Source organism: Tachysurus fulvidraco, chromosome 1 (genome assembly GCF_022655615.1).
Source record: "Tachysurus fulvidraco isolate hzauxx_2018 chromosome 1, HZAU_PFXX_2.0, whole genome shotgun sequence".
NCBI classification, from domain to species: Eukaryota; Metazoa; Chordata; class Actinopteri; order Siluriformes; family Bagridae; genus Tachysurus; species Tachysurus fulvidraco.
This window is the reverse complement of record NC_062518.1, coordinates 10,707,671-10,721,226: the sequence shown is the minus strand read 5'-3', so window position 1 is coordinate 10,721,226 and position 13,556 is coordinate 10,707,671. Positions and strand designations below refer to the sequence as shown.

Here is a 13,556-nt window from a genome sequence, read left to right as displayed (position 1 = left end):
CCCAATTCCGCCTGGTCAAGTTATTTTTGCTTTCTAGTATCTATGTAGTTTTGAATAATTGTTGCTGAAAAAATCTGTCATTTCATGCAGGTTAATAAAAAATAAGTCATTTAAAAACATGGACACAACAATGTGCAACTTTCATTCATTCATTCATTTATTCATTCACTCATTCAGTTGTTCTTTATTTAGCATGTTTAGGTAGTAATATTGCATAATGTTAAAATATATGTTTAGCCAGACTGGAGACAGTTTAGCTGTTTGATTCCTTCTGCAGCAAGAAATGTGTGTATGAGGTCGTATGGTACAATATATTTTTGACTTGTTTACTATGAGGTTTGTTTTGTTTCCTCACTGCACCTTCTTAAAGATGGGGTGCATGTTGTTTGAGAAATGATTCAAAAAACTGAGGGGTTTTTTACACCTGGTCACTTCATGTGTTTTCTGTGATCCGATAGCTATCCGATTGTAAAAAGATCAGGTCTAAACGCCCTCCGAAACGGTTTCGAGATGGATATAAATCCGATCATTCAAGCCACTTCAGGAGGTGGTCTGGGACGCATATCAGATGAAACTGGACAGGTGTAAATGAATGTGGTTGTTCAAGCCGCATACGTCAGCGCTATACTCCTCCCAAACGGAAGTACGTCACTCGCAGGTGACTCACGGGTCGTGCCAGCGAAAATGCAGTAAACAGTAAATGCTGTTTTTTGTAGCAACCGCATACATCAAAGCGTGCTCCATTTCAATTACCCTGGAAATGAGGTAAAATATATTTGCATATTGGGCGGGAGTAGAAAGATCGGATTGATATCCGATTCGCCAAGACGCATTTATGTGGCCTAATGTAAATGGAACAATTTTAACAAATCAGATAGCTATCGGATCAGAGAAAACACATGAAGTGACCAGGTGTAAAAAGGCCCTGAGTCGGGCCGATAAACAAAACAAACATGTAGCCAACGAGCAGAAAGGGGCGTGTCTTGTCAATATGTGGCAGAGAGAGTGTTCAGTGTGCATGTCTGAAATTAGCAGAAAGGGATTGAAAACATGGCGGACAAAAACGAAAAGCGAAAAAAGGCTTACGATAAGGCAAGAAGCAGGACACGTTAATATAGGATCAGCTTTCCAGCGCTGGGGGGAACTGAACGTCTTCCTACACCTTTACACCAGGGTACAACTCACAGTACTAAAAAAAACACATTTGTATTACCATAGTATTACTCACTGAGTTCATTTATTGATAAAAATATCCCCTCGGTCAGCTGCCCCATTAGGTTCCGCATTAATACTTGTCTGGGTTGCGTATGCATGTGTGGGGCGGAGCTATCAAACAGTGGTGACGCCCATTTGGGTTAGGGGCGTGTTTGTTTTGGTGATTTCAAATGTCAACATTGGCTTTTAAACATCGTGCACCCCAAATTTAAATGAACCCGAAAACACGAAGGGTCACTGGTCAAAAATACAACCGTTAAAAAAAAAACTTTACCAACTATGTAGAAATCATAAAACTCCCCTGAGCACAGACAACCAGAAAATAGCCCAATAAATGAGCAAATAATTTCAGACAAACCTATTCTAATGAATTTTGTATATGGCATCCACACTTTTAACCACAGTCCTATGAATATTTCTGTCAGATGAAACTGCTGTGTTCTCACCTGCACAAATGAACCACGTCAAAGAGGAAAACACACCGGTTTTCAATTCAGACCAAACACAATGCAAAAGCATCCTGAAAAATGTACTGAAGTGTGAAGATTGTCCAAATGTAAATGCTGCAGAATCACATTCAGAAACCAAGCATTACAATTTTTCATATAACTTTGCTTAGCTCTAGGTCTAACAAAATCAGTTTTGTTATTTTGAAACGATTTTGTATGCTATTCCCTGTGACAAACGATGTTTTATATGTTCCTTCAGGAAGAACTTTGCTGAAATTTGCCTGATTTTTATTGCACAGCTGTTTCATGGACAGCGTGTAAACAAATCGACGTGTATAAAATGCACATCTTATGGCAAGTGATTCTGTGGCTGAAGTGACACTGAAGTTTCTATTAGCTGTTAGCAAAAACATAAAAGCTAAAACCTCTGCAGGAAAAGACTAAACATTTAGAATGGTCTGAAATATCAAATTATTGTGCTGTTTGTGTTTGACTTTCCATTAGAGATCTGATTCATTAGAGTGACATTTGTTGCTTGGTAAAAATGTGTTTGCATGCCGGTGCACACGCACAGGCAAACATACACTTTCATACACACACACACACACACACACACACACACACACACACACACACACACACACACACACACACAAATATCTGGGAGACTGATTGTGAATAGAGAACACCTCAATTACACACACCGCCAATGTGACAGAACATCATGGCTTATTGCCAGCAGAGACGGGGAAAGAAATTGATTTTTATGCATGTAAGAACATGCGACAAACTTGCGCTCTTCTCTTGACACTGAATCTAAGCTTCTCACTAAATGCATGGAGGATTAGGTGCCTGAGCCTATCATTACTGCAGGAAGCATATCATCAGTTTATCCTCAGCTATACACCATTGCAGGTGATTTAATAACCAAATCTGTGTATTGCTTGTAATTTACAAGCCTGAGAGTCCAGGCTAAACAGCCGGAGAGCCCATGGACTCAAATGTCAAATCTGTCTATCAAAGCTGAGCTGGAATACAGGTGGATTAGAGGAAGATGAGGGACATGCTGGCTGCCATCCTGGGTTTCTTTATCTGTGTAATGCAGATGAACTGTAAGTATGTGAAAGGAGATTATGTGTGTTGGTTTAGAAAGAGTGTGTGGGATATCTGACTTAACTGATTTCTGAAGCGCAACACTCTGCCAGATTTGGGGGCACGAACTAAGCGACGAGCAGATTCTTGTTTTTTTTTTAACCGCTAATTCCGCTAACTGCTAACTTCTTTGGTGTGTAATCAATCATGAACCTAACTGAGAACAAGCCAGAAGAAGATAAACTGACTCAAAATCAGTCTCATGCAACCTGAGAAATGTTCCTAAGGCATTTTAGTATAGATTTGCCCACACATCTCAGTACGCAGTATTAAAATATAATAGAAAGCAATCAACTGATTACAATCAAAGAAACATATTTAACTAGACTAATATTCATTTTCACTCATATTCACTTCCTCGTCGTTACCATCTGCTTTTAACAACTCTCTCACTCTCTCACTCATTTTCTACCGCTTTATCCGAACTACCTCGGGTCACGGGGAGCCTCTGCCTATCTTGGGTGTCATCGGGCATCGAGGCAGGATACACCCTGGACGGAGTGCCAACCCATCGCAGGGCACACACACTCTCATTCACTCACTCACACACACACACACACACACACACACACACACACACACACACACACACACACACACACACACACACACACACTACGGACAATTTTCGCTTTTAACAACAAAGATGCAAATTGCTTGTGGTCGACCGTCCTCTCGTTCACGTTACGTCTCTATACAAACGTTTCATTACAGCTGCTTCTTTGAGCCGATATGCTGCGCAGACAACTTTACATGAAAACAACAGGGTCCACAATGCAGCAGCCACTCTAACAAGAGGCACACTGCACTGACCAAACACAGTGTGGAGGAGGAAAAATATAATAAAAATCTGCCTTTTATTTTAAATCTGACAAGTGATGGACAGATCTCATATGCTCGCTGTACAGTCATCAAATAGATTGGGTAGATTTAAAATCAAAACCCGCCCAGTTTGAAAGAATAACTGACAGATTCTTTTTGCTGCTCCGATTCTGTCGGGGTTTTTTGTTGTCATTTCTATCTAATAATTAAATTCTAAAGCTTTCCTTTCCTTCCCGTTCCTTTTTTTTTCATAGCATTATGGCTTTGAGTGATTTAGTGAGTGCAAAACTTCCATTCCCGTATTTCTGCACGCTAGGACATATCAATTTACAGATTGTTTATATAATATAATATAATATAATATAATATAATATAATATAATATAATAAACTACCACTCCCGACAACCCCTGCATTCGGTGCCATATTTTCAATAATAAATTAATAAATTCTTTGACATGGCAGGTGTCGATATACGACGATCGGCCATAAACCACTGACAGCTGATGTGAATAACACTGATTATCTTGTTACAATGGCACCTGCCAGTGGTATGCAATGGTTTATACCTTCAAAAAGAAGAAGAACCGGCAACAGGGTCAAGGCCCACTGATGGACAAACAAGCCTGATCCCTAGAAACCCCACACTGCAAAATGATTTAAAGAATCTGCTCCAGTTTGAGTCACATCACAAAATCCAGATGTTGCACGATGGACATGAATACTGGAACGTGATAGGCTCTTGCATTTTACGATGCAACAATACGTCACAGCTCTTATAGACTGCATATACTGCATCCAGAATCTGCCGTGTTCCTAAGAAACAGTCTCTGGAAGTTTACAAAGAACAGGGCAAAAATAAGTTATCCCGTGGTGCAGAAAGCCTTTCTGTTGAGAGAAGTCAGATAAAAATAGAGTCTCTCTAGCTGAGAGGAAGACTACAGTAACTTAAATCTTTTCTTTGCAGCCATGGTGAGCAAGAAAGCATCCTGGAACGCACAGCACGTCAAAACGTGATGAGGATCGGCTACAACGGCAGAAGACTTGGTCACGTTCCGATCCTGTCGACTGTACATAATTTATATACTATTTTCAAGTCTGGTTATAAGTGTTCATGTATAGTTCTCTGAGATGTCAAAGCACTACAGGGCTGTAACAGTCGGTCTCCCTCTCAGTGTGATCTATTAGAAAGGGTGGCTGGAGTAATTAGTTCCAGTCATGTGGGAAAAGTCATTATTAAAAATCCTCCTTTTTTGATTAGTCTGTAAAATCCTCCAGTGGTTTTGGATGAAAACTGCAGACCTGGCAACCCCCCCCCTCTCTCTCTCTACCTAGATAGATAGATAGATAGATAGATAGATAGATAGATAGATAGATAGATAGATAGATAGATAGATATTCTATCTATTATAGATAGATAGAACTGTATACACATCTGTATACGACCTCACAATGTGGGATTTCAGTGTGCCTGGAATATCTTACCATCTAGAGTCTCATCTACCAGATGCTCCATCCAGCTCCATCAAACTCAACTACAATAATTATGTACACATTTATGCACAGGCACTGAATAAGCAAAAGCTACATGACAGCATGCTGACACTGCACTTTTTTTGAAAAACTCTATCCAGGAATGCTAATCGTATATCTTTCTATCCTCCGATGCTAATCTCATACTGTGTTACAGGTGTTTCCATTTCAACAAAAGAAAGCCGTATTTCTTCTCAAATTAAAACTCACTACACAGGAGTGACGATCACGGCGAGAAAACTCAAGTTTCTGCAAGCTTATAGAACAAATGCATATGCTTATAGCTAACTGTCTAGCTTTTTTTTTTTTTTTTTTTGCACTAATCTGTCTTTTCATTTAGAAGAGTATTCACTATATAGTGCACTGTGTTCCCAGGCTCAACCCCTGATCAGGATAAAGATGTCCTTACCACACCCAGTTAAGTATCAGTTTATGACACAAACTCAGTAAAAACTGAGTTTTGAACTAAAATAATATATATTATTATAATATGATACCCAGCCTGTGTGCTTCACATCTACTTCCTGTTCGGGTTCTCTTGCTCCACCCCTCGTCCACCGTCCTTTATGACTGTTCTTGTCCTGCCTCCTTAGTTTCCATGTACACCTCCGTGCTTATCTATCGTCACTAATATCGTCTCTCTGTCTTCATACATCCTAGTCTCCTTGTTGCTCACTGTTTTTGAATTCTGGATTTAGTATTGTTGAACATAGACCTGATTCTTGAATGAAAATTCTTGAAGAAAAAAAACAAAAAAACACATATGCCCCTTTTCCACCGAGGCAGTTTGAGTGCTGGTTCAGAGCTTAACTTAAAACCAGTTCTTTATTTTTCAACACCCAAAGCACCATCTCTGAACCAGGAAAAGTGGTTCTTAAGTAGCACCAAAACGTTCGTGGTCTAGACTTCAGAACCGCTTGCGCCAGGGCCTGGGGGCGGGGCTACTGTGACCAACAAGACAAAAGAGAATATTGTTACCGGCATTTTTAAATCATTTTAAATCAGGATTTGCCGCGTTTGGATGCCAGTGTAGGTTCGCAAAGCCATGAGCATTAACAGTAAAGCAACATCTGCCGTTAATGATGTGTTAGCCGCTACTGTGCTAACGTTGCTGTATAACGTTGTATACAGTGACGTAAGACTCGGCTCTGTGATGGCTCTCTAGCCCATGGAAAGGCAAACTGGTTTTTAGAACGCTCACCACTGAAAATAACTTCGAACCAGAACTCTGAACCAGCACCTGGTTCTTTCTGTGGAAAGGGGCATATGTGGTAATGTCCAAGAGCTTTTGACTCCCATGTGTTTCAATATCACTCTCACCATTTAGCTGCTAACAGCTTTACTGTGTATTGTGGCATCAGAGTGTCAATGATAGATCTAATATCCATCCAAAAGATCTGGGTCATACGACGTGTGACATAGATGTTACTTGATGTTTACACTATTTGACTTCCAAAGCGATCACCTGGGAACAGGCTGGTGACTGACACGCTGCATGTGTGATTGTCTTTATATGTGTTTCTTACCAGTCGAAGCATGGCACCTTACTAAGCGCAATGAAAATGCAGTAACGTTTCACTTAGAGCAAGAAAACTTCAACCATTCAATGCATATGCTGGGGTGTCCAAGACTCAGATGGAAAAGCACTGCTATAAATTATGCAATGAAGAAAAGGATGAATAATTGATGAAGGTGGGCTGGCTGCTGTTGAGAAGGGAGCAGTGGTCTGGAGTTGCTCAGCTGTTGTTTTTGTCTCCACCCTTCACCCCCTTCATCTTCAAAGAAAGCCCAAAAGTATTCTCCTGTCTCCACATCATACATGTGCTGTTTATAATAAATGTGTACGGGAGGGCACTGTAGTGTACTGTAGTGTACATCACCTACCAAGATTCACTTCATCTCTATTTCTCACCACACAACAGACACAGAGACTGAAACAGATTTGGTCAATTTCCCTCTTGAGCAACACTGCATTGCTGCAGAACCTCAGAGGCTTCGGGTACGATAAAAATCAGCGCAGATTGGAAACCCAGGCAAACAAGTTTCATTATAAAGGCGCATTAAAGATCTGGACAAGAGCAGCACCGTCTGATAACGAAACACGTTCAGCATCCCATCCTCAAAGAAGATAGAATATTCATTAAGTCTTCTATAAATAAATAAATAAATGAATGAATGAATAAATAAATAAATAAATATACACAGCAGCTTCGCTTCGAAACAGAATGCTGTTTAGATATTAAAGAAACAGGCTTTCTTCCGAACCATAAACATATTTTGCATCTTTCATTTTTTTGCGCTTTAGCTATGAGGCCAATATTGGAAATAAGGATATTAGGAGTTCTCTAAAGTCAGAATTGTTTTCCACCAGTTATGGGTTTACTCCTATATTTTAACTAGTAATGGGTGATATAAACGATATACGATATAAACGATACAAAATTGGCCTACGATAGATTTTAATTCTATTGCACTATCGCAATAATGCATGTTGATGACGCAATCTACCCGCGAAATTTAGAGCCACGAGCTGCAGCCGGCTGCAACGAATCATCATATTCGTCATCTTGAATAAACATGGCTGAAAGCGTCAGCAAAACAGAGGAGCTCGTGAAAAAGACCGGTGCAACATATATTATTGGTTTGGATTTAAGCCGTCCGACGAGCAGCAGAATAATATACTCTGTAGAGTGTGTGGGGCAAAAGTTCCAGCTAAGAGAGGTAACACGACTAATCTGTTCTACCACCTCAAAACTAAAGATGTCGTTGAATACCACCAGCATTGCCAGGCAATGCAGCCAACCGCAAGATCCAGTACGAAGGACGCATGACAGAAAATACAGGAACTGATCCAAACCTCAATCTAACAGTCGTTTTCAAAAGGTACTCCTTATATTAGGAAGAGCTAACAGGCTAACGAGCTAACAGGCTAACATGCTAACACCAGACAGTTTTTCCTGTGCTTTGCATATTTTGTGTCCTTTAAGAAAATAACTAAAACTACATTTGCACTTTTTACTGTATATATGGCATGGCACTACTGTAAAGAAACTTTTATACTTTAAAAATTCTCTTTTAGTTGACGTATATGTTCCTTATACTGAAAGTATTTTATTTATTTATTTTGTGCTTTCATTTAGCACTTTATAATGTTTTCATTTGAAGTATGTGCACTACACTTGGAAGAATTTTCTTCATTTAATATAGCCATGCCTAATACTGGAAGTATATCCCTAATTCACAGTGTCCATTTTTTTATTAACAAGACAAGCTTTAATTTCATTAGGAGAACAAAATGTTTAAAAGCAAATGCGTTACCTCGGCTGCAGGTTTGAAATATGCTTTTATTTAAAGTATCTATGCATTTACACAGAATCATTTTCTTTGCCTAATTAATACTGGAAGTATTTTCAGTACAGTGTATGTTCCTTAACTAAAAAGACACAAGTTTTTATGTTCTCTGCAACTTGGGTGGCATTTAAGAACCAAGGACTTGAACTAAGTATAGTGCCTTTTAGAAGGAAAGACTTTTATTTATCTGCAACATTTTGTTGTATAATTACAGTTTTGCTTTTGCACAATAAATGTTCTCAAAACGACATATGTTTCTTTATTTCTTAAAAAAAAAATACATTTAGCAGTTTGGCTTTCCTAAGGGTCTGTGTAACCTGTTCTGAAATAGTTCTATTATAATTTATATATCGCAATATATATCGTTATCGCAAGAGGCTGCAATGTATATCGCAATATGGATTTTAGGCCATATCGCCCATCCCTAATTTTAACCAAATCTTATAACGATATTTAGCTCCCAGTTTGGTCTCATGTAAAACTACAGGATATGGCTTTCATTATTTGTGAGCTATTTTATTTTTATAGCTCCCCCCAAAAAAGACACAACAATTTATTGGATTAAATTTGATTAAAAAAAAAAAACAATGAATATAATTTAAATATTATTTTTGGCCAATTATTATTTCTCAGGAGTGCTGCAGGGTTGAATATCAGGATACAGATTCAGGACACTAATCCTACATGATTGTTAGTGGCTTAGCTGCTGTATCATTTTTGCTGCATGCTTTTTGTGCACAATTCCAGTCCTCAAGCTTTAAAATCGTTGAAAGTATTAAAAATCATGATCAGTAAAAATAATGTGCATATTGTATTTAGAAAATGCTTTGTTCTGTGCTCATTATAAAATATTGAGAACATTTCACTAATAAAATCAAGAGACACATTTCACTTCTTTGTTTTTAAGCAAACCTGTGTAATTTTTAGGCTTGATTTGAGGAACCAGTTATGCTAATAAAATTGAGGAAAGAAGGTTTCGTGTTTATTTTAAGAGAACTGGTTCAATTATGCAGTTTCGACTGAGACGCCTTCGTTTGAATCTGAACGACGGCAGTGACCCGATGATGTTTTGAAGGAGCAGACGAAGGAGCGGTGAGCACGTTAAGAGCTGAGGTTTAATAATTTATACATTTATTCTCATTTCTTAAATAAGCTTTTTCAGGAAAGACACGTTATCTTCACGCTATGGAGCATCAGTTCACACTGATATTATACGGAGCACCGAACCATATTTAAAATTATTTGCTTCTATGTTCATTTTAAATTCATTCATTCATTAATTTTCTACCGCTTCTTGGGTCACGGGGAGCCTGTGCATCTCAGGCGTCATCAGGCATCAAGGCAGGATACACCCTGGACGGAGTTCCAACCCATCGCAGGGTGCACACACACTCATTCACTCACACACTCACACACTACGGACAATTTTCCAGAAATGCCAATCAACCTACCATGCATGTCTTTGGACCGGGGGAGAAACCGGAGTACCCGGAGGAAACCCCCCGAGGCACGGGGAGAACATGCAAACTCCACACATATTCTGTTGAGTTGAATCGGGTGTTTATAAAAATTAAAAAATAAAAAAAGATATTCAATTATGTGGAGTTTTGTTGTGAAAATAGGTGGCAAGTCTGAACTTGAGCTGGTAATAACTAACGTTGCTCACGTGTGTGCAAATACATATATTTATTTTATAATATTTACCATTTTGTTATCAGTGGAACATGGAATAAAAGCATGCTTAACAAAAGATGTTCGCATTATGTATTTATTTCATTACACATTATTAGATTTTTTAGAATGAAGTCATTATTTTCAATAATAATTAATAATTAAAAGTAATAATATTCAATCAATTTAGGAATTTTTACATGATTTATTCAAGTAGATTCTGGCTTAAAAGAAATCAAAAAATAATATGTGGAATAGTGTTACCATTATTTTTAAGCTAATAGCAAGTAAGAATTTTCACGGTGTATAATCTAATTGCTGAAACGCATTAATGATATTGAGATGGTTTAGCAGGAGTAAACTGATTTGTTTCTAAATTGCTCATTTAAAAATTGCATACAGTATCTTACATATCTAGTTTGTTCCTCCTGTGACAAATCCGACTGCTTTCCAGCTTGTACCCTTGTCTGCCTTCTCCTGTTGTGAGTTATGGATTTGCTCTTATTACCCTTGTCTGGCTGTGATGTATGGACTTTAATAGGAAAATATTCATAAAAGAGCAGAACATTACCTGATTTGTGCAGGTCAGCAACCATCTATCAATTTTATGTTTAAAATTTTAATGTTAAATTTAAAAAAAAAAAAAAAGCATTTTTTTTTAACATTGTATGTATTAAAATGATTAAGACTATTCTATTATTATTTTTTTTAAATGCTTAGGAATCTTCATCATTTTTTCAAATACGTTTTTCAGAAAAATGCAATTGGGAAAATTACAGCAGGTTTCCAGTTGATGTCGGTGTTTTGAAGGTGAAACCAAGACGAGCTGAGATCTCGTTTAACTTCCTAAGGAGCACTAAAGTCTGCTAAAATAATCACTCCTATGAGACTTTGCAACAATCACGCCAGTGCAGAACATACAGTATAGCTTACACTTACCCGGAGCTATTAGACGAAGGGGTTCTTTATCTTTCAAGTACAAACCTGGAACAGAGTAAAAAGAGTGTAAGACAGAAGTGGTGGCTTCCAAAACCTGGCACCACGTCGATCCATCAGATTTATCAACATGATGAGAAGTAATCCAGACAACTGTGAAGGGTTTCAACGGTCTACTTCATTTTCTAACATAAATCTAGTAGAAGATTTATATTTTTTTTTCACTGGGGTGGGGCAGAAATTCAATATTAATAACAAAGCAAGCAAATGTATCAAGTCTACATGCTCCAAAATAATTCTATCATATATTTCTGGTTTTTAATAGAGAACTCCTTTCACCATACAATTCCAAACCACACATATCTATTAAGATCGCTTGGATAAACTTTGCACAAAGGAAAATGGAAGCTAATTCTATTTACGTTCTTACATTGTGTCTCATTAAATTTCATGAATTTATTTGGGTGAGGTCTGACCACTGTAATGTAGATTAGACTTGCAATGAAATTTTAAAGATGTTTTACCCATTAACCCATGAACTAATGAACACGGAGCCATGGCCTGGCTTGCCTGCAGTATTTCTTGGCAAGGCGATGGCTCATATAGATTCAGACTTGGATACAGACTTCAGATTTCTGCACTAATATCCTGGATGTCTAGAGAGATTATGTAACATGTCGACAAGAATCTGCTGTCAGTTAAACTAACCGAAGCTCCTCACAATATGGAAGCGGCATCTTTAGCAGGCCTTGGTTAAAGAGATTTACCATGTGGTTTATCCGTGTACAGTAGATATGCATGGTAAAATTATTGAGCTCTTGCTCAGAAAAAACTATGATTCATTCACCTGTCTTATCCTCCTATCACAGCAGGAGGAAAATGAGGAGATTGGGCCGTCCCACCCCAGACCTTCTGTTGGGGAACCTGCCTCTCATCCTTTACCTTGACACTAATGTTTGTTATCCTGCAGAGACAAACCCGACTGAGCAGATGTTTTCCGCACGATAAGGCCAAGCTGATCCCCTGCAGACCTGGATGACTTTCCTGTGAATTTGAATGGCTAATTACTGCTGTGTCATTTTAACGTGTCCATCCCAAGAGATGATCCTTCCAGCAGCAGTGAGACAACAGTTGTCCCTGTTGTCCTTAAAGGAAAATGCAACTATACTGTTTTCAGTGCAGTCACCGGTATGTTGGAAAATATCTCCATTTGAACACCGATGCTCCGTCAGCACACAGACACACTGTGACGTGTAAGTGTTCTCCCACCATACACTCTTCCTCCCCGCCAGCTTATCGCCATTCTGCATTGTTAAACTTCTAATGAAGTGTTTCCCAATCCTCTTGTTACTCTGCATAGTTCAGTTTGTTTCCACACTAAAACACTTGTCACAACTCATCATTTCTTCAGAAATTCTAGTCCAAACTCTACGTACTGTTAAACCGATGATGTCCGAAAGCCAGACTATAAAAAACTAGCTGTCAAGCTGTCAATAACCTATAGCTGTGCATGGTTCGACAAATTAAGTAGCAGCATGCCCTTGTTTATTTATTTTATTCCCAGAAAGGAGTGTGCATGGCTCACCATCTTGGTTTGAACTGCTCAAGGTTTCAGAGATCGTAAATTCATCTATGTTTAAACTGAACTTGGAGCCAAACCTATTTTTTTCCCCAGATACTTGTTATAATGTAAACAAGCAAGTATATCCAGTCAGTACTGTATATTTCCTGTGTTAATTAAAAACCAAACGGTACAAAGTACTAAAGGGTCTGAACGCTTTTTTAATTTGTTAATTACAATTAGATTTCATGTTGGAATAAAAAAAGAAGAAGAAGAAAAAAAATTATTATAATCCGTTTTAAACCTATAACCCAAACTGTAGGCAAAAACCGAAGGCTTAAACACTTTCAAAGCTCGCCGTACACACCTTCTGGAGTTCCTTACAACCTGCACTCCGCACCAGCACAGAGACTGATACAACCACAAATGATTCAGAGCCACAAAGATGCATTCACCTAATCTCACCGGCATTGTACTGTCTTCCTGCATAGCTGGAACTACACTCTTTAAACATCCAGTTTTGTTCTTGGGTTTTAAACCAACCTTTATCTAAAGGATTCCTGTCACTTACATGAGCCCAATAACACCCAGGTCAACAGCAGCACCACAGAGGCAGAAATGTAGCATCAAGAGATCTGTGGATATCCAGAGCTGAATGAGAGCGAGATGTTTTAGCTCAGTGACTGGCACAATGCCCGTGCTCTCCCAGCAGTCTGGGTAATAGAACGAGAGAATTGCATAGGAGAGGGAAAAAAAAAAAAAAAAAAGCCAGAATTTTTTTTTCCCTTTCCATTTCCCAGCTGGATCCTCTGAGTCTTTCTGGAACAAAGTTGCCATCTGGAAAGCACACCAAGGGCAATTTCCTGC

General features: G+C 38.5%; 1 protein-coding gene across 5 annotated transcripts in view; it reads right to left on the bottom strand.

Moving 5' to 3' along the window:
- Window positions 1-13,556, bottom strand: part of apba2b (amyloid beta (A4) precursor protein-binding, family A, member 2b) — a 97,832-nt gene that overhangs the window by 57,813 nt on the left and 26,463 nt on the right. For 4 of the 5 annotated variants that reach the window (XM_047820797.1, XM_047820815.1, XM_047820822.1 and 1 more), the window contains exon 2: window positions 11,132-11,176. The exons of the other annotated variant lie outside the window; for it this stretch is intronic. The gene's annotated coding sequence lies outside the window, so the exon portion shown is untranslated. The remainder of the gene's footprint in view (window positions 1-11,131; window positions 11,177-13,556) is intronic. 5 annotated transcript variants of the gene reach the window in all.